This window comes from Lissotriton vulgaris, chromosome 12 (genome assembly GCF_964263255.1).
Source record: "Lissotriton vulgaris chromosome 12, aLisVul1.2, whole genome shotgun sequence".
Lineage (NCBI taxonomy): Eukaryota > Metazoa > Chordata > Amphibia > Caudata > Salamandridae > Lissotriton > Lissotriton vulgaris.
The window spans coordinates 387048923-387068655 of NC_141700.1; positions in this window are offsets into that span (position 1 = coordinate 387048923).

A 19733-nucleotide genomic window follows, 5' to 3' on the forward strand; every position below is an offset into this window, starting at 1 on the left:
CTCCCCCATACTGTTGGCCACTGCTGGGAGTCATATCCACCCACCCCTCTACTGTTGGCCACATGGGGTTGATGGCGTGTGTGTGCCTCGTAAAACTATTGTGAGGGTGCAGCACGCGAGCGCGTGAAACGAACCGTACCCCAACATTCATGGCATGTGTGCACATCGTATCAGTATTGCAATGGTGCCATACGCGAGCACGTGAAACGCACCGTACCCCAAAATTCATGGCGTGTGTGTGAGGCTCGTATTACTATTGCAATGGTGCAATACGCGAGCGTGTAAGACGCACCATACAATACACTTCCATTGTTGCAGTACGTTGTTCTCACCTTATGCACCATCGTCGGTTTCCGTGCACCAGGTCATAGGCGTACAGGACTGGGATGACACGGACGATGGGGTTCATGGAGTGTACGTCACATACCGGGGATGCGGTTCGGCAGGGACACTGCTTTTACGGATGTTTTGAACTCCCGTAGAAAAAGGGTCGTACGGAGTGTCGCAGAGACGAATCGTACTTGCTGGGCCGGAAACTGCTGCTTGGTTACGTACGGACGTCGCGTAATGCGTGTTCCGGATACAATTTGCACGTATTTTTTTGACTTACAGTGTTTGGTACGATTCGTACGGAGATCTGCTTTGGGTTCAGATCATACTTCATCGTACGTACGGGGACGTTGAAGGTGTACGATTCGTACGGGAAATATGCTACGTACAGCTATTCTTACGGGATTTTACGGAATCGGAATCGGCCCCTTAATGTATGTAATTAAATATTTTTTAATAAATTGTTTAAGATAAAATGCATAATTTTCATTGTTAAATATATATTTTATAGTTGTTTTTGATGTAAATATAACTAATATATTTAAACAAATTTTTAATTAATACTAATATTTTAATGTATTTTAAAACTACTCACCTAAATTATGCTTACTACTCCACTCAACATAAATGCCCAATACTTAATTAACATTAAAATAACTTATTTTACTATTCCCATTGCAGTGAGTATTTAATTGAGGTATGTTCTGGACACAAAACGTATTTAATTTACTATTCACACTCCAGTGAATATTTAATTGGGGTAGGTGCTGGACACTAAAGCTAATTCAATTACTATTCCTACACCAGTCTGTATTTAATAGGGATAGTTGCTGGACACTAAACATAATTAATTTACTATTCCCACTCCAGTCAGTATTTAATTGTGGTAGGTGCCCAACACTAAACTTAATTTAATTACTATTCCTACTCCAGTCTATATTTAATTGGGGTAGGTGCTGGATACTAAAATTAATTAATTTACTATTCCCACTCCAGTCAGTATTTAATTGGTGTAGGTGCTGGACACTAAACCTAATTTAATTCCTATTCCTACTCCAGTCTATATTTAATTGGGGTAGGTGCTGGACAACAAACTTAATGAATGTACTATTCCTACTCCAGTCTGTATTTAATTGGGGTAGGTATTGGACACTAAACTTAATTTACTATTCCTACTCCAGTAACTATTTGATTAGCACATGTTCACACTACTACATATATTTTCAACATTATAATTTATTTTGAAAATGTATATTTTATCATTTCTATTTTGTTATAAATTTGACATTCATTTTTACATTTCCCCAACTCTTTAAAATGTGAAACTTCATTTATACTTTACATATAAAATAGTTTTAATTCTTTAAAATTAAAAAATATATATTTTCTCAATTCACCACTCTTATCCCCTTTAAATCCAACATCCCACTCCTAAATTGTTTTATTACATTTTTAATTTTTTTTTAAATAAATATTTTAAATTTTAAAATGAAGACAAATTAAATTTAAAAAAAAACACTCCCCACTCTTATCCCCTATGAATCCAGCATCCTGCTCCTACATTTTTATTTCAAATTTGAAATTGAAATTGAAATTCATATTTTAAATTTAAATGTTATACAAATTAAATTACTTTTTTTTAAATACTCCCCACCCTTACCCCTTATAAACCCAACATCCCACTCCTAAATTTGAATTTGAAAATCAAAATTAATATTTAAATTAATATGTAAATTGTTTAAATTAATACTAATTAAATTATTAATTTTTAAAACATCCCCACCCTTATCCCCTATAAACCCAACATCCCACTCCTAAATTTGTATTTGAAAATTGAAATTAAATTTTAAAATAATATTTAAATTTGTTAAAATAATAAAAATTAAATTAATAATTTTTTAAAAACTCCCCATCCTTATCCACTTTAAACCCAACATCCCACTCCTACATTTTTTTTTATTACATTTCTAATTTATTTTGAAATTAATACTTCAAACTTAAAAATGAAGACAAATGAAATAAAAACAATTAAAAACACTCCCCGCTCTTATCCCCTATAAACCCAACATCCCGCCCCAACATTTTTATTTCAAATGTGAAATTGAAATTGAAATTCATATTTTAAATTTTAATTTTATACAAATTAAATTACTTTTTTTTTCAATACTCTCCACCCTTATCGCCTATAAACCCAACATCCCACTCCTAAATTTGTATTTGAAATTCAAAATTACATTTTAAATTAATATTTTTTTTAAATTAATACAAATTAAGTTAATCATTTTCAAAACATTCCCCACCCGTATCCCCTATAAACCCAACATCCCGCTCCTACATTTTGATTTGAATTGCGAGATTACATTTTAAATTAATGTATATATTTTTTTAATGAATCCAAATTAAATCAATATTTTCTAAAACACTCCGGACCCTTATCCCCTATAAACATAGCTTCCTGCTGCTAAATTTGAATTTCAAATTTGAAACTAAATTATGTAATAATTTTTTTAATGTTTACATTTATACAAATTAAATTAATATTTTTTTAGACACTCCCCACCCTTATCCCCTATAAACCAACATCCCGCTCCTAAAACAATATGAAATAATTCTTCTATTTTATTACATTTATATTTATTGATATGTTTACAATCGATATTACTAACATCGATATTTACCAAAACACTTCAAAACGATATTTACTACATCGATATACAGAACATCGATATTTAATACTGTCGATATAATGAACTCAATATTTCTGTACATCGATATAAAAAAAATCTATATTTTGACTGTGCACCACATACCACAACTTTCATCCATATGAGCAGTTCTCATCCCCCCTAAACAGTGAAAATAACAAAACTTCAGCCAATTTCAACAACCCCAACCCATGGGCAGTAACTCAAACTCACCCTGTATATTACTAGAGCAGATGTTTCACGTCCCATTCCCAATGCTCTGTATACTTATCAAACCAAGAATACAAAGAAACAAACAACTAAATGCTTCATTAAAGGTCAGTGCACTTTGGTGGCCACATTGCCTGGATCCCTGGACACTGCTACTCCTGACAGCTGAATAAATCACATAATATATGTCAACAAGCAGGCAAACAAAGGTTCAATATCTCTACGGAGTAAAGTTCCCCAGTGTTTAGTTTCAGCATGTTTAAGTGCAGCCACTGGCCAACAAGCACTGCAGCTGCTAGTAGTCATTTGCACCTTTACGATGAAGCATCTGTACTCACAGTAAGTTGTTCTGGCCTTCAGGGTGGGCCCCCATCTGTTCCAGATCCAGGGTTACTTCGTTGAGCCTGGAAGGAGTCTAGCGAGTCGGGCACTTCTTCTGTTTCATCCGAGCACACCACTATGTGACCCAACAGGGACGGAGCACCCACCCACTTACCTCTCCTAGTCCTTCTCCAAAGTTGAGCCGAGTGTCTCTGCATAGGCGAGTAGGCCTTTCCAGATCACCTTGATCTAAGGGATGAGATTTCAGACTGTGTATCTACCCAGTCACTGGCCTCAGCAGCTGCAAAGAAGTGCAATTTTCCATCATGTATAACGCTAAGCTTTGCTGGAAACATCTGGCTGTAGAGCAGATTAAGGTCTTGCAGTCTTTTCCTAATTTCTAAGAGTGTTTTGCATTGATTTTTCAACCTTTTGGGTATAGTCCAGGAAGATCGAGATGGGTTGCCCCTCGATGTTTGGTGGGCACCTCATGCGTACATGATGCAACACTGAGTCACGGTCCCTGAAGTTAAACAGATGGGCAATGAGGACTCCTGGCGGAGCACCTGGATGAGGCGGAAGGGCCAACGCTTGATGAGCCCTTTCAATCGTGAATACGTTTGACAATTCCTGCAGGTGCATGATTTTAGTAAGCCAATCCTCAATAAGAGCTCTGCAGATAGACCCTCTACTTTCTCCGGAAATGCCCCGAAGTGCAGGATATTTCTCATGGATCTTCCTTCAGAGATCCTGAAGACTCATTGCCAACTTCTGTAAAGAGGACACAGTTTCTTACAACACAGCAACTTCTCCTTGAAGTTCGTCTACATTTCCTTCTGTGGTCGTTACATGTTCCACCACTATGCAGAAGTCAATCCTGAGTAGGTTAATATAAATGGGTACTGAATCTATCGTAGGGACCATCTCTGCCCGGGAAGCTTTGATGAGTTCCATTAAGTTCGACATCGATGGGTCTCGCAGAGGTTGTTCAGTGGATTGAAGTTCCAAATTTCTCAATGATCCTTCACCCATTTTCTCTGCCATTTGATTAGTGTGGTTGTAGTTAACTATCTTGTTGATCTGGGTTGATCTCACTCCATTGCCATTCACCATAGCATCTCAGCTTGTGGTTTTCTGCACAGTGCACTTAAGTGTCTGAAAGAATCCCTGAGTTGCTCTCCAAATTCAATCTCCCCACACAGGAGGGTTCCCCTTGCCTCTAAAGGGTAGCATTGCAGACACACAGCCCGGCAATGTTTCTGGGTCAGATATTCACATGCAGGACCCCTAGATCCTGTTGTCGCCTCTTTGATGCACGCTGTGGCTTATTAGATCTAGCAATCCTCTTGAGGCTCCTCAATGCACCCAATGTTCCCAAGAGTGCACTATTATTAGGAGATGGGGTGTTGTCAGCAATTGTCAGGAATACAGTTCGTGCATGATCACTGTACTGCAGCTGTATGAACTGGGGCCATTGTCCAGACCCCTCATGTTGGATGGGACTCACCTGGGATGCTACCCCAGGGGTTATACAGGGGTGTATTCAACTGGGAGCCCGTTCTGGACTCTTCTGCAGAATGGTAGCAGTACTTGTAGAGCTGCAGCACCCGCCACCCACAAACAATACATGGTTTACTATCTACAGTGCTTGGATGAAGTCTGGTGGGCAGCTATCAGGCCACACCACCCAACACCATGCAGGGTCTCTCTGCTGCTGGCAGAATCTCAATGTAAGGTCCAAGCAGGGGGGCTCCTACCCACAAGGCCATGCGATCCCACACCTCGTGCTCTCAGACCAGAGGCGTGGATACCCCTCAGCAATCTATTCACAGGTGGGGACACGTCAGCACCAACCCAGTCCCCGCCACCACTTCCCTTGCCAGTGGCGGGCCGGTGCAGTGTCCCCTGCCATCCACAGAGCTCCAGTAGACTATGCGGTCGCCCGCTTCATGAGTCGGTGCATTCGCTAAGGACTTCATCTCCAGTCAGGATAGCCCCGCTGTAGCCGCACAGCTACGCCAGGTGAGCACATCAGACTCCAGCCTACAGGTTGATACAGCAGGCTAAAAGCTGTACCATGTGGGCCCCCGTAGCCAGCAGTGACAACCACTGCAATGAATGATGAACCAGGCCTCACCAGGGTGCCCCCACATCAGGCAGCGGAGGTATGTAAGCTCTAGATGGGGCTGATTATTCAAGGTTTACATGGGGCTGGCAGGAGCTCTTGTTGGAGCGACTAGACAGCGATCTTGCTTGGCCACAGTAGAGGTCTGTTATTGTCAGACTGGGTAAAGAGTAGGGGGCCGATTCCGATCCTGGAAAAAAAACGTCCATACGATTTTCATCCTGAGCCATCGCTGTACGATTCATACCCGTCCGTCCGAGTCGCATGGTACGATCCGTATTCCGTCAATCCGTCTGAATCATCGCGATCGGTACGTATTGCAAGGCTGAAACAGTGAACCGTACGACTCGTACACATGCTGTACGACCCAACGAGTATGATCCGGACCGGGGTCTGAGGACGCGATTCGTACGGTCCATGTCAGGTAAGGACAAGGGCCATTCATACGGAAAAGCACACAATCACTTACACACTGTACAGTGCGTACACCCCATGATAGCAGGGGTGCGCACCGTACCCCTGCGATCATGGGGTGTACGCACCATACCACGCGTTCATGGGGTGTACGCACTGTACACCCAGCGAACATGGGGTACGGTGCGTGCACCCCAAGATCGCAGGGTACGGTGCTATCATGGGGTGTACGCACCATACCCGGGGGTGCCGTTCCGTACCTGTTTCGGGGCGAACTCTGCTTTCACAGCTGTTTTCAGGTCCCGTAGAAAAAGGGTCGTACGGTGCGTACCCGACACAAATTGTACTTGCAGGTTCGGAAAAAGCAGCCGCGAACCATACAGATGTTACGTACAGCGGGTTCCGAGGGAGATTCATACGGGGATTTGATTCTCGTACGCTCTCTGTACGATACGGACGGAATCCAGCTCCTGGTACGAATCGTACTTCGTAGTACGTATGGGGGACATTGCAGGGTAGGATTCGTACGGGAACAACGCTCCGGACGGCTATTCGGAGCGTTTTTTCCCGAATCGGAATTGACCCCTACGTGTCACTAGGCTGAGGAAGGCCAGGGAGAAGAGAGGATGGCCAGAGGTTTGGGGAAACAAGCCCGGGGGAATAGACATGGGTCGCCCAGAGATGTACCTAAGCTTGGCCCAACCTTTGATTCAGAGTTTTGCAATTGGTCAAAGGGCATACTGGGCTAATGAGTCATCATGCTTAAAATTGTTCCTACCAAATAGTTCACTTTGATTTAGTGTATCAGCATAAAAAGCCTTACAAACATTTTCCAATTAAGAAGCCTTCCTTCTCAAGAGAACCTATATAATAATGTTTCCTACTTAGGCTCAAGAAGGTGACATGAATAAACAAACATAATATATAAATGGAGCTAAAATTGCACAAATCCATGATGAAATACATGATAAAAGATACTTTGGGCCCCATTAGGATGTCGGGCGGAAAACCACCCTGACCGCCATGGAAGCGGAAAACAATTGTCCGCCGGGACCATGGATAAACCGGCGGTCAAATTAGGATCACCCACCAAAAAAGACAGAACGCGGAGGTAGCAGGTAAATAAAAAACGCCCGAAACCGGCAGCAACGAACAAAAATTCACCGCAGGGGTCAGAAATGCAGCAGAAAAGCTACAACCCGCCACAAGCATAGCGGAGACACTGCACGGGAAATTAGGAAAACCCCAATGGTCACACAGTACGATTCGCTGTTTCCGACCACCGCGGTCGCACACTGGAGTGAATGGGAGAGCCTGCGGAAGAGCTGCAGCATAGCCTCCGCAGCGGATGATCCATACAAAACATGGTGGACAATGCAAAAACACCACAACATTGCACAAATCAAAGTAGCCATGCCCCCAATACACCAAACACATCCCAATGAAACAAATAAATGCCAAACAGAAACATACAATTTCCAGAACAACTCCCACAACACACCTGACAGCAAAACTCCATTGGAACACACCCACATAGCTGAGTATAAAACCAGCCCCTTCACTGACCACAATCCTTTGCAACACTCCAGAAGAGAAGGGCATACACCAGACCTGACAGGAGAGGCAAGAGAACACAGCACCCTCACCACCACCACCACCAGCACACCAACACCAACAATCCCCCAGGAGATAACACACCTCACACACAAACACCACGCCCACCACCACACCCTTGCACCCACAAACACTTTGCACACTACACACCATGACATCACAGAAAATGCCCAAATTCACAGCAAGTGAGTTGACAGTCATGGTAAATGAGGTAGTCAGAGTGGAACCACAACTGTTTGGTAGCCTGGTCCAACAGACACCATTAACCAAGGACCCAAATGTGGCAAAGGATAGTCCAAAGGGTCAATGCAGCAGGGAACACCCCGCAAACCAAGAAGGAGATCATGAAGCGGTGGCATGATCTCAAGACGGTTGTCAAAGAGAGGTGGAGCAAGAACTGGGAGCTGGCTAACCGGACTGGCAGTGGCCCTCCCATCCCTCAGAAAACATTCACACCACGGGAGGAGAAGGTGCTTGCCATACTGCATCCTGAGAGTCTCAAAGGAGTATCCGGGGGAGTGGAGGCTGGTAAGTACAAACAAATGCTAACCAACACACTGATATGTACTTTCTTGCACAACCAAAACCCCATTGTATTGTGCACCCTAACCTAACAGGTAGGTGGATATCTTGCCTGGGAGGCCTGTTTAGGGGAGGGAGGCCGGTACTACTACTCTCACCATGCCCCCTGTCCCACCCCTAAGCAGGATGTAGCACTCCACACCAACCCAGAAGAAGTTTGCAGCCATTGTATTGTGCACCCTCACCTAACAGGTAGGTAGCCATCTTGCCTGTGAGGTCTGTTTGGGGGAGGGAGGCCTGTACCACTATTCCCACCATGCCCCCTGTCCCACCCCTAAGCAGGATGTAGCACTCCACACCAACCCAGAAGCAGTTTGCGGCCATTGTATTGTTCACCCTCACCTAACAGGTATGTAGCCATCTTGCCTGGGAGGTCTGTTTGGGGACATGTTAGGGACTACAGACCAATGTAAGTCACACATACACAACCATGGCCCATATAGGCACCTGTGGAGTCAATGGAACATTGACATTGTGTGCACGATGATGTGCCCTCCACCATGTGGCCACTGTGCAGTGTGCACTGTTGAAGTGTTCCCGATGGACATTGCCACTGTATGTGCCCCAAATTGCGGTCGCTACCGCCTGGCACCGGTGGTGTGTCACCAGCACCCTCCCTTACACAAGTGCGGTAGTCATTGGCATAGAGACATGGGAAGATGGCGGTTGGCATGCTCCGCCACCAAAATCGCGGTAGCTACCGCCTTGCCCTGGCGGTGTGCCACCAGCATCCCCCACGGCAAAAGTGCGGTAGTCATTGGCATGGAGACATACCCAAATGGCGGTGGACATGCTCCGCCACCCAACTCGCGGTAGCTACCGACTGGCCCCAGCGGGGCATCACCGCCATGGAGCATTGCCTACAGCCAATGGGAGCGGTGCCATGATGCAATTTCAAAAATCGCGTTAGGTGTGCTCCGCCACAGCGGATGAGGACATTGGATGCTTTTGAAAGATGCACCATCGCGGTAGCGCACCCCAGGCCATTGCGAAGCATCACCACCATGGAGCATTGCCTACAGCCAATGGGAGCGATGATTGCAGTGGAATGATGCAATTTTGAAAATCGCGGTAGGCATGCTCCGCCTCCACGGAGGCGGTCATTGGATGCTTTTGAAAGAGGCAGACCTGGACAACCAATTGTTGCAGCTTGGCACCTTTGAAACGACCCTAGGGGGCTATATATGCGTGTGGGAGTGAGCCTCACATTTCCACTGCTCACAGAGCCTGCTGCCTGAGACCCTCATCTGCTGCTGCCTCCAGAGCCTTTTGCATGAGACCTTCATCTACTGCTGCCTCCAGAGCCTGCTGCCTGAGAGCCTCATCTGCTGCTGCCTCCAGAGCCTGCTGCCTGTGACCCCTCACCACCCAATTCCACCACAGGTGTTCCATGTCCACAGGGATGGCAAGGACAGAGAACATCCGTGACAGTCCATTCACAAGCAAGGAGCTGGAGGTCCTGGTGGACAAGGTGCTCGCACGGTACCCAAGGCTGTATGGTGCCCCAAATGTCATGGTAAGTCATCGAAAAGGAAGGTGTAGGGCAGGGGGGGGCACACATGTAGTTGGACTGCTGCAGTATATGCCTGAGAGTGTGGGGTTGGTTCATGCACTGACAAACATGCTGTCTCCAGGGGGAAGGAGTGTGTGTCCCAATGTCGCAGGTTTCCCTGCCTGCAGTTGTAAGTCTGAGTGGGGTGAGTTACATTGTCAGCCATACAGAGGCACAGTATGTTGGACATGCAGTGCCAGGACAGTAATTGCTTGTCTGAATGTCTCTGTGTGCCCCTGTTGTCCGACTCAGTGTGATCCCAGATGCTCTGCACAGTGCCCGCCCACCAAGACGAGATCACATCACTGCACTTACTGTGTCCTTACTCTTGTTCATTCACACTGAAATCCAAATATGCACTATCTCAGCTCTGTATAATTGCACACAACCACACTTGTGGAGATCTATGTTTTGTTGGTGAGTCCATGTACCCCAATGCCACACACATGTCATACAGATATGTACACAGGACATGCTCATTGAATGCTGCCCAGTCATGCACACAGTGAGTCTACACACAGACACAGGTCGATATGTGATGTATGTAATGGCCAAACATGCATAGGACTGGAGATGTGTGCAAGCCACAAGGGGGTTCAGTGCAGTCATCCTGCATGTGTGTGAGATTAGCAGGGACCCTGTACGCCCTCATAAATACATGCAATCACATCAGCTTCGCCCATGCAGAGTGCCCATGTGAGGTGTACCCCAGGGTGGGATGGACAGAGATTACATTTGCTAATGAGCCTGTGTCTTGCTACTGTACTGATAGATGTTGGTACATGACACTGTGTCACTGATCATTTCCCCATCTTTTCTCCCATGCCTGCTGCTCAAGGTATACCAGCGTAAGGCCGTGTAGAGGGCCATTGCAGCAAAGGTGCGAGACCTGGGGGTATCTAACCGACGACGCACCCACTGCCACAAGAGGTAGGACGACATCAGCCGGCTGGCAAAGAACATGGCAGAGATGACCTTGGGGCTGCTTCCACGCACTGGGCGTTTGGCACTGCTCAGCATGACACCACTGATGGGCTGCATCTTGGCAGTGACTCATCCTGATCTGGATGCACATCTGAAGGTGCATCGGCCACAAGGCAGGGGTAAGTATTTGGGGAGGGTGACTTTGGCACGAAGCGGATGCATGTGTACAGGACCTTTGGCAGCGGTGCGCATGTGAAGTTTGTGGGGTGGTGCTGTCATGTAAGTAGCTGCTGGGATGGGTGCCAGTGTCATGCATTATCCCAAACTGGCCTTACAAAGATGATCGTCCCTGCTGTGCATTCCCATAGCCGTATGTGTTAGGATCTTCATAGTCATTCAGCATTGGGATAGTGTGGGGAATCTATTTGGGGGTGAACAGCAGTGTCCTCAATCTGAGTGGACACTTCATGTATGCGTACATTGCATGCACCATGATTGTTGAGGCCTACACATCTGGCAACAATGTGCCCCAGAGTACAACATGGTGTTTGGTATGGGCCACATGCCATTGTGGACTGTCATGTTCTAATAGGTGTCTGTGTTGTCCCCTCCTGGTCCCTCGATGTTTGTCAGTGGCAATAAGGGGTGTACCCACATCATGTCCCTAGGTGAGGGCAGAGCAGGTTGTGTGTCTGGTAGACTTCATCCACGGGCAGGGTGTTGTGCTGTGTGGCCTTAACATGGCTTGTCACAATTTGCCAGTCGCGCCTGCCGAACTACGAGTCCCAGTAGGCTCAGCGCCTGGGAGGGGCTAACAAGAACATATAGGAGGGACTTAGCACAACGCAAGCCGTAACGTGATTCTGGGTCGTATCCTGTCTGGATCTGTTGTTGTGTGAATTCTAGTACTGGGTTATCCACAGCACTCTCGGCTGAGGCGCTGCAACTTACCTGTTCGTATTTCGTTTCCTGTGTTTCCCCATTAGCTGCTGCAGTGGTGGATTCCTGTTTGTGTTCTCGGCTGAGACACGAGGGTCAGCAGAATTGACTTAAGTGGCGTTCTCTGCGGAGACGCTAATTACTAAGCTCCGGAGAGTTTGGTACAGAACGCTGGGCGGCCGCTTGGTGTTCCATGATTGACAATTCCGATTTCGAAAGTCCGCGGCTGCCATTGAATTGCTTTTCATGTCCACGGTGTAGACACAGAGCAGTCATAACAGTGAGTGAGCACAAGCGTTCTCGGCTGAGACGCACTTCATAGGACTCATTTATTGTGGAACATTGTGGTGCAGTTATTTCCTGGGTGAGACTAATTTGATGCACCACCTGCCATGTTCATTGGTGATCGTGTCTTTGACTTTGGTGCTAGCCTTGAATAACGATCTAAGACATTTTCTTGCTTCCCTGGATCCATTTGGATATTTTGTTTTCTTTGTGCAAGACTATTGGGTTTAGTTACCAATCCTTCATTCTTTGCTAAAGTGGCTATCCTTCACAGCGGTTATTGTAGAAGGGTTGCGTATTATTATTATTTGTTTGGAAGACTGGAAGGTATGTTTGGGGACAAGGGCGCTTGATGTTATACTCATCGTGTGGAGAAAGTATGAATGATCACTAATTTGTGGTTTTGTATTATAGAAAATAAGTGATAGGTATAGAGAGACGAATCTGCTATCTACCTCAGATGGAAAGGACAACTTTCTTACATTCGCCTTTGGCACGTGAGTTACTAGCGAGACTTTATGAGAGTAGTTAGAGTTACATGTATTTACCCTGGTGTTTTCTTCTCGTTTCAGCTATCCTTTCCCGTTCTAGACCCTTCCTTACCTTTTCCCTCACCTGATTCCCTTGATGCTCTGTGTCTTGTTTATTAGTCAGAGTGTAGGGTAATCTGGAGGTGGACCCCTTTTGAGCATCACCCTGATCCTGAGGAGGCGACGGTCGTGACATGGCTCAGTCATGGCAGATATTCAGGGTTACATGCACTGTTGTGGTCTATGTAGTGCGTTGCTGCAATGTGATTGTGGAGTGTGTTGTGGTCAACAGGTAGGTTTGGTCATCTTATGTACTGCATTGATTGAATTGCTTTGTCCTGTTGATGACACTAACCCAACCCTGCATCTCTCTCTCATTCAGATTCGCCTGTGGACACGGAGGGACAGGAGCCGGACACCAGTGGTGGAGAGACTAGCACTACAGCTGCACAGGAGCCCAGTGACACAGAGGTCACCAGCATGTCAGAGGGGGACCGGAGTTTGCAGGAGGAATCCCTGCCTGAGACACAAAGTACTTAAAGAAAAACGACACAGGGTCGTGACTCTGAACCAATAAGGCTGAGCCCAAAATATCTAAACAACAACACAACTGCCAGTACTGGAAATTAGTTGGCTATTTTGAGATGACCTCTATGAACAAAACATAACGGTCCGTTTTTTTAAAATTTGCGTCACTAGTTCATTCATTTATTTTTGCACTAGTGGATCAAAGATTATTTTCATGAGCAAACAAACAATTTTTATGTGTATGTACAAAAATACAATAAAGCGTTACAAACTGGATCATAATATACAAAACAATTTACAATATTTACAACACATCCAAACTTTCACTATGGCCAAACTTTTCATCCATCTACACTCATACCACAAAGCAAAAGTACTCAGGGCCTAATGTAAAAAAATATAGACACAAAGTACAACATCATCTGATGCTAGCGATGATGCATTCATGTTGGCAGGCACAGGGAATGGGGACTCTGCATCATCTTCTCCCACACAGCGGCCAATGCCCACCATCCCTTCCACTTCCTCTGGTGCTGGCTGAATCCGTGTCAATAAGAGGGGACGAGTTACATTCAAACCTGGCTCCGTTGCCCCTGCCCCTGTCCCTCCTGCTGCCCTCAGTGCTGAGTCTGTTGAGCTCATGCGCCATCTTTGTGTGGGCCAGACAGCCCTGCTCAATGCCTTCAGTGACCATGACAAAAAATTAGGCCAGATGGTTGTCTACATGGAGGGCATACACTCTGACGTGGGTGGGTTACACCGTACTGTCCAGGCTTTGTCGTCCACAGTGACGTCTGCCCTTCAACAGGCACACACTCCCATTCCTGCTCCAGGGCCTTTGTCCACCCCCCAGTCAGTGGCCACATCTAATGATAGTGACCACGGTTCCCATGCATCACAGTCATGATACAGCACAAGAAGCACCCAGCAGAAACAACCCAAGCGGGCCCGCCCTCAGACACCATCCCCACAGAAGAGCAAAGCCACCCCAGAATGCAAAGACAGGACCACGTCAGGGAAGAGCAAGGCTGAAAAAGCAATGAAACAGACATCAGGCTCACATGCCTCAGAGGCATTACCAGCGAAGGACTCTCCTGTCCCTAAAACTTCATGCAAAGCTAGGCGTGCAGTTTCTATGCCCACTGAGGAGGTGTTGTATGGTAAGGGTACACCAAGGAAGGGCTCAGAGCCACATTCACCCACCACATCAACTCCCATTCCAAACCCAGTAAAACAGAGGAAGGAGGGCACTGTAGGGGGTAAACCTGGCGAACAGGGGAAGGAGGGCACTGTAGGGGGTACACCTGGCAAACAGGGGAAGGTGGTCCAGAGGCGTAGCCAGACAAAGTGTTCCGCAGGATCCAGCACGTCACCAGAGGGAGTGCAAGTGTCTGCACCTGATGCGGGTGTGTTGGTGTGTGTGCCTATTGTGTCATCACCAGTTCCCATTAACCCCAGTACAGGGAAGCTATTTTGAATTCCCAAGAAGTGGAAAGGCACCCCTCAAACCTCTCCCACCCACATTGTGTCACAGGCCTATATGACTCCACCTCCATGTGCCACTACACAACCTGGTCCAAACAGCCCTCCAGCTTGCCAAGCCACTGATAGCCCTACATCACCTGGGCCTCTCTCTCCCCAGTCAAGTGGGCCTGATGTCCCTGACACACAGCCAGCTCCAAGTCCGCCTGACAGCCAAGAGTGAGTGGTAGTCCCACTCACACACCTGTCTCTCACACAGGTGTGCTAGTCCTGCCCATTGTTTACCACCTGAGTGTGTTGCTGGCCATGGAAGGGTACAGTCAAACACACTCTTTGTGCAGATTCTCATGTACTCACTCTGCACTTTGCCATGCCCAATGGCCTTGTCATTCACTGCTGCTCTGCCCTTGCCTGTGCAGTTTCCCATGTCCTGACTCTGCACTTTGCCATGCCCAATGGACTTGTCATTCACTACTGTTCTGCCCTTGCCTGTGCAGATTTGCATGTCCTGGCTCTTCACTTTGCCATGCCCAATGGCCTTCCTGTTCTGCCCTTGCCTGTGCAGATTCTCATGTCCTGACTCTGCACTTTGCCGTGCTCAATGGCCTTGTCATTCACTGCTGTTCTGACCTTGAATGTGTAGATTCAAATGTACTGACTCTGCACTTTGCCATGCCCAATGGCCTTGTCATTCACGGCTGTTCTGACCTTGCCTGTGCAGATAGATTCTCATGTCCTGACTCTGCACTTTGCCATGCCCAATGGCCTTCCTGTTCTGCCCTTGCATGTGCAGATTCTCTTGTACGTGCTGTGCACCCTACCCTGGCCACTGGCCCTGTTGCTCTGCTGTATTGGACTCTAACCTGTGCAGCCTCCCATGTACTTGCTGTGCGCCCTGCCCTGGCCATTGGCCCTGTTGCTATGCTGTGTTGGACTCTACCCCGTGCAGCCTCTCATGTACTTGCTGTGCACCCTGCCATGGACACTGGCCCTGTTGCTCTGCTGTGTTGAACTCTACCCTGTGCAGCCTCTCATGTACTTGCCGTGCACCCTGCCATGGCCAGTGGCCCTATTGCTCTGCTGTGTTGGACTCTACCCTGTGCAGCCTCTCATGTACTTGCCGTGCACCCTGCCCTGGCCACTGGCCCTTTTGCTCTGCTGTGTTGGACTCTACCCTGTGCAGCCTCTCATGTACTTGCTTTGCACCCTGCCCTGGCCACTGGCCCTGTTGCTATGTTGTGTTGGACTCTACCCCGTGCAGCCTCTCATCTATTTACAGTGCACCCTAAACTGGCCACTGGCCTTCCTGTTTAGAGTTTTCCTGTGCAGATTCTCTTGTATATGCTCAGCATTTGGTGCCTTGCTCTTCTCTACTGTTGCTCTACTGTCACATCTGTGCAACATGTGAATAAAGACTGTTACTCCTGTTGTCTCTTTTGTCAGTGTCCTTGCTGATTAAAGTTATTTTGGTGTGTGCATTTGGTTTACTGTGCCCCATGCTCTATATGTCACTTCAACATTGCCAAGCTCTTTGCCCAAATCACATTTTTTTCATGGGGGTGACAGGGACTTCAGTCCATTCACACACTGATACTTGTGTTATCTGCGGTGTCAATTTTACCTGTCATGCAGTTCTCTTTTTCGTGGTTAGCTATTGTTGACTACATTGTTCACATGTCAGGTTGGGGACACTGCCAGCACAGGGTGTGAGACTGTGCACAGGTTGGCATGCAGGCTGGGCAATGTAATCATGTATATGTGTTATTCCTTTATGTGTGCCCAGCTGTGTATGTGTATGGTCATCTTGTGATGGCCCTTTATCCTGGTCCCATGGCCTACATGAGATGTGTGCTCTTGGGTAGTCAAGAGGTGTGCAGTGTGAAGGGTGTGACTTTGGAGGGGGTGTGGATGTGTGTGTGCCCCTGGATTGCCAAAGACACACACGTGTCACCCAGGAGTTGTGTGCCTGTGGTTTGGATTGTTCAGCCCTGTGGATGTGGTTGTATGCACATGTGTGAGTTGTCTGTTGTGCACTGTGCAGTGTGCTGATGTGTCCGTGTTGTTCTGTCTGACTCCTACTTGTTGTTTTAGTCACTTGTGAGTGTGTGACTTGCACATCAGTGTTGTGTTTGTTTGATCATTCATGTGTCTTAAGTCTGTTTGTGTAGACTGTGCAGCCCTACTGCTCCACACTGCCATTGTGGTTGTGTTTCTCGTGCATTGCAGGCACATGGTGCCTTTTATCCTCCTGTAAGGCATGGTGTGTGTGGTGAAATGCCATCCCCTATGTGTGCCACTTATGCCTACACATTGTGAGTCTGCACTCCCTCTATTTGTGTATGGTTTACCCCTTACCTGTCGACTACTGACATGCAAGACACTTCACGTTGATGTCTGCTGTACCCTTGCTTTACATGTGTGTGTGCCTCCCCATCACTTCATTTGTGACACTGTACTTTGTGGTGCAGTTCTTGGGCCAAGATACATTTTCCACTATGGACATTGCCCCAATGGATTATATGTGATGTTCTTGTGCTATTTATCAGTCAGGATTGCTCATGTGCACTTCAGTTGTGTGTGCTGCCCTGTGCTCTGGTCAAGATGCTTCTGCTCTTGTATCCCAGAGAGGTGCATCTGTTGTTGTTGTGTTGATTGTATGTGTGTTGGCTGTGGTATTGCTTCACTTCCTGGGTGTGCTGTTGTGTTTGTGCTGTGCTGATTTGTGTTGTGTGGGTTAATGTTGTGTCAGTCAAGTCTGTGTGTGACTGTTGTGCTTGGTGTGAACACACTGATTGTTGTGCATACAGTGCTGTGTGTATGTGGCCTTGTCATTGCCTGATGTGCATCCCCTGATGTCCTGCAGTGTTTGCTCACTTTTTATTTATTGGGCATCTGTGGATGGTTTGATGTGGCATTGTTGTTCTGTGATGGTGCACTTTTGTGTGATTTGTGGTATATTGTGTGTGTTTTGGTCCTGGCTGATGAGGTTGTGCACTCCTGTTGTGTCTGTGGTCCCATTGCCTTTTCACAGTTTGGCTGACAGGGTATGTCTGTTTCTGATGGGGTTCTGTGTGTGTTTCGGTTGTGTTTTGTGTTTGTGCGTTGTTTTTGGGCAGACATCTGTTCTGGCATCCCTGTATGCGTATTATGTTTGTGGCTACACCCATGGTGTGCGTTTGTTTGTGTGTGTATGTACTGGCGAGTATTGGCAGCCTTCAGTGTGTGTGGCACTGGTGTTGTGTGATGCTGTTGTGAGGGGGGTATGTGTGTACATTCCTCCTGGTGTATGTCAATAATGGAGTATGTATATGAGCCCTGTGTGTTGTGCTGCAGGTGTACTCCTGTGGGGTGGTTGTATGCATTTGTGGCTGTTCCCAGTTTGACTTTCAGGCCTTCCTTCTTTCCTTGTGTCTTTCGCTGGCATGCCTTGCTGTCTCACTGTGTTGTTGCACTGTGTTGCCTGTGGTTTGGCTTCACTGACTGTAGCAGCCGTGTGTGTTATGATGGTCTGAAGGGGGGTGTTCAGTGTTCCTGGTCTTGAATGAAATGTGCACATGCTTGTTGTGTGTCTCCATGGCCTTCCATTTGTGTACATCCCACTTTTGATAGCTGATTTGTTGTGCTCCATTGCTGTTGACATTTTGGGTGTCTGTGTGTGAGTGTGTGGTATGTATGTGTGAGTATGCAGGCTGTGTGTCCATTTGTATGTATGTTCCTTGTATGTGTTACTTTGGTGCTTCTACTCATGTGTGTTTCCATGTGTGAGGTGGTGTTGTGGTGTGTGTGTTTCGTGGCACTGTGCTGTGTGTAGTGTGTTTCTGTGCAGCCACTCCTGCAGTGGCAGTCTCCCTGGTTGTTTCTTGTGTGGTGCAGGGTATGGGTTGACCTTGCTTGCTTCTGTGCATGGGGTGCACAGGATGGGCACCTGGCCTGTGCCTTCATGGGGTGTGTTGATGTGTGGAGGGGAGAGGTGTGTCCCTGGGGTCTTTGTGCCCTGCCCATGCCTTGGACTGGCTCTGCCTTCTGCATTGTCCGCATGTATTCACCGCTGCAGTGACTTGACCAGGACATTGCTGCAAGTTTGCCGTCGATGTGTGTCCAGGATGCAGAGGCGTGACTTGTTGGCAGGTGGGTCATGTGTGGGTGCACTTGTGGATGTGTTGATGCCCCCAGCAGGGTGTATGTTGTGGATTTGGACCCTGTGTCAGCCCGTGTGTTGTGTGTTGTATTTGTGTAGTTCCGTACCTGCGGCGGCATCCGCGGCAGCCCATGAGATGATAGTGCTGTAGCAGGTACAGCACCGGGAACACATGTAGGGAAGGCTCCATGGTGGTCATGACCGGGTGGTGTGGGCTGGGACTCTGGTATCGCGCTCCGCTGTCGAGTTTCCGCAGTCTCTGGTTGGGCGGTGTCTCCGCTGCTGTGCGTCTGCTTGTTTGGGCCATCCTAATTTGTGGAGCGGGCGGAAATCATTCCGGACGACGGTGAGTCTCTATTGGCTCACACTGCTGCGGTGGCAGGTGCACTTTGATGGCGGTGCGCGTCGCTCCGCCGTGGACGGGCATTGACCTATGTTTTGCAATACTAATATGGTGGACGTGTTTCCCGCTGCTCGCGGGTGGAAAAATGTGTTTTTCCGCCCCGCAAGCACCGCTGTGGTGCCACCGCCCGACATCCTAATGGGCCCCTAAGTTTAAACGTTGAAACAGGGGAAAAATGAAAGTTACACAGATGATGATATACGATGGTGGATAAAGTAAGATATAGACAGCAATAAACTGCCTAGTGTAGTAAACAAATTTAAAACTGGATATTGTCCACCAGCTGGTGTGCCGCATGATCTAAAGCGCTGGCAGCTATTAAATGCCTAGAACAGTACAGACTAGTATAGGGCACAGTTGGTACTCGTTCGGGGAAAGAGGTAGTTATACAAAATTCTGCTCGCAGAACAATTTATCATAGTTAAACTTTCGATATTGATACTAACCTGATGTGAAGAATTCTATGTAGTGTTACCTCCTTGTTTCGTAACTGGCTGCTCTGCATACAACTTCATATGAAACTGTGTGCATTTACTGTATGACGGATTTATTGAGTTCTTCTGTGAGTTGTTTAATGACCGTCCATGTCCCCCAAAGGAAGGCTGGTATGCTGTTAAAAATATCCTCCCTGTCTATCCTGTTGCATAGCTC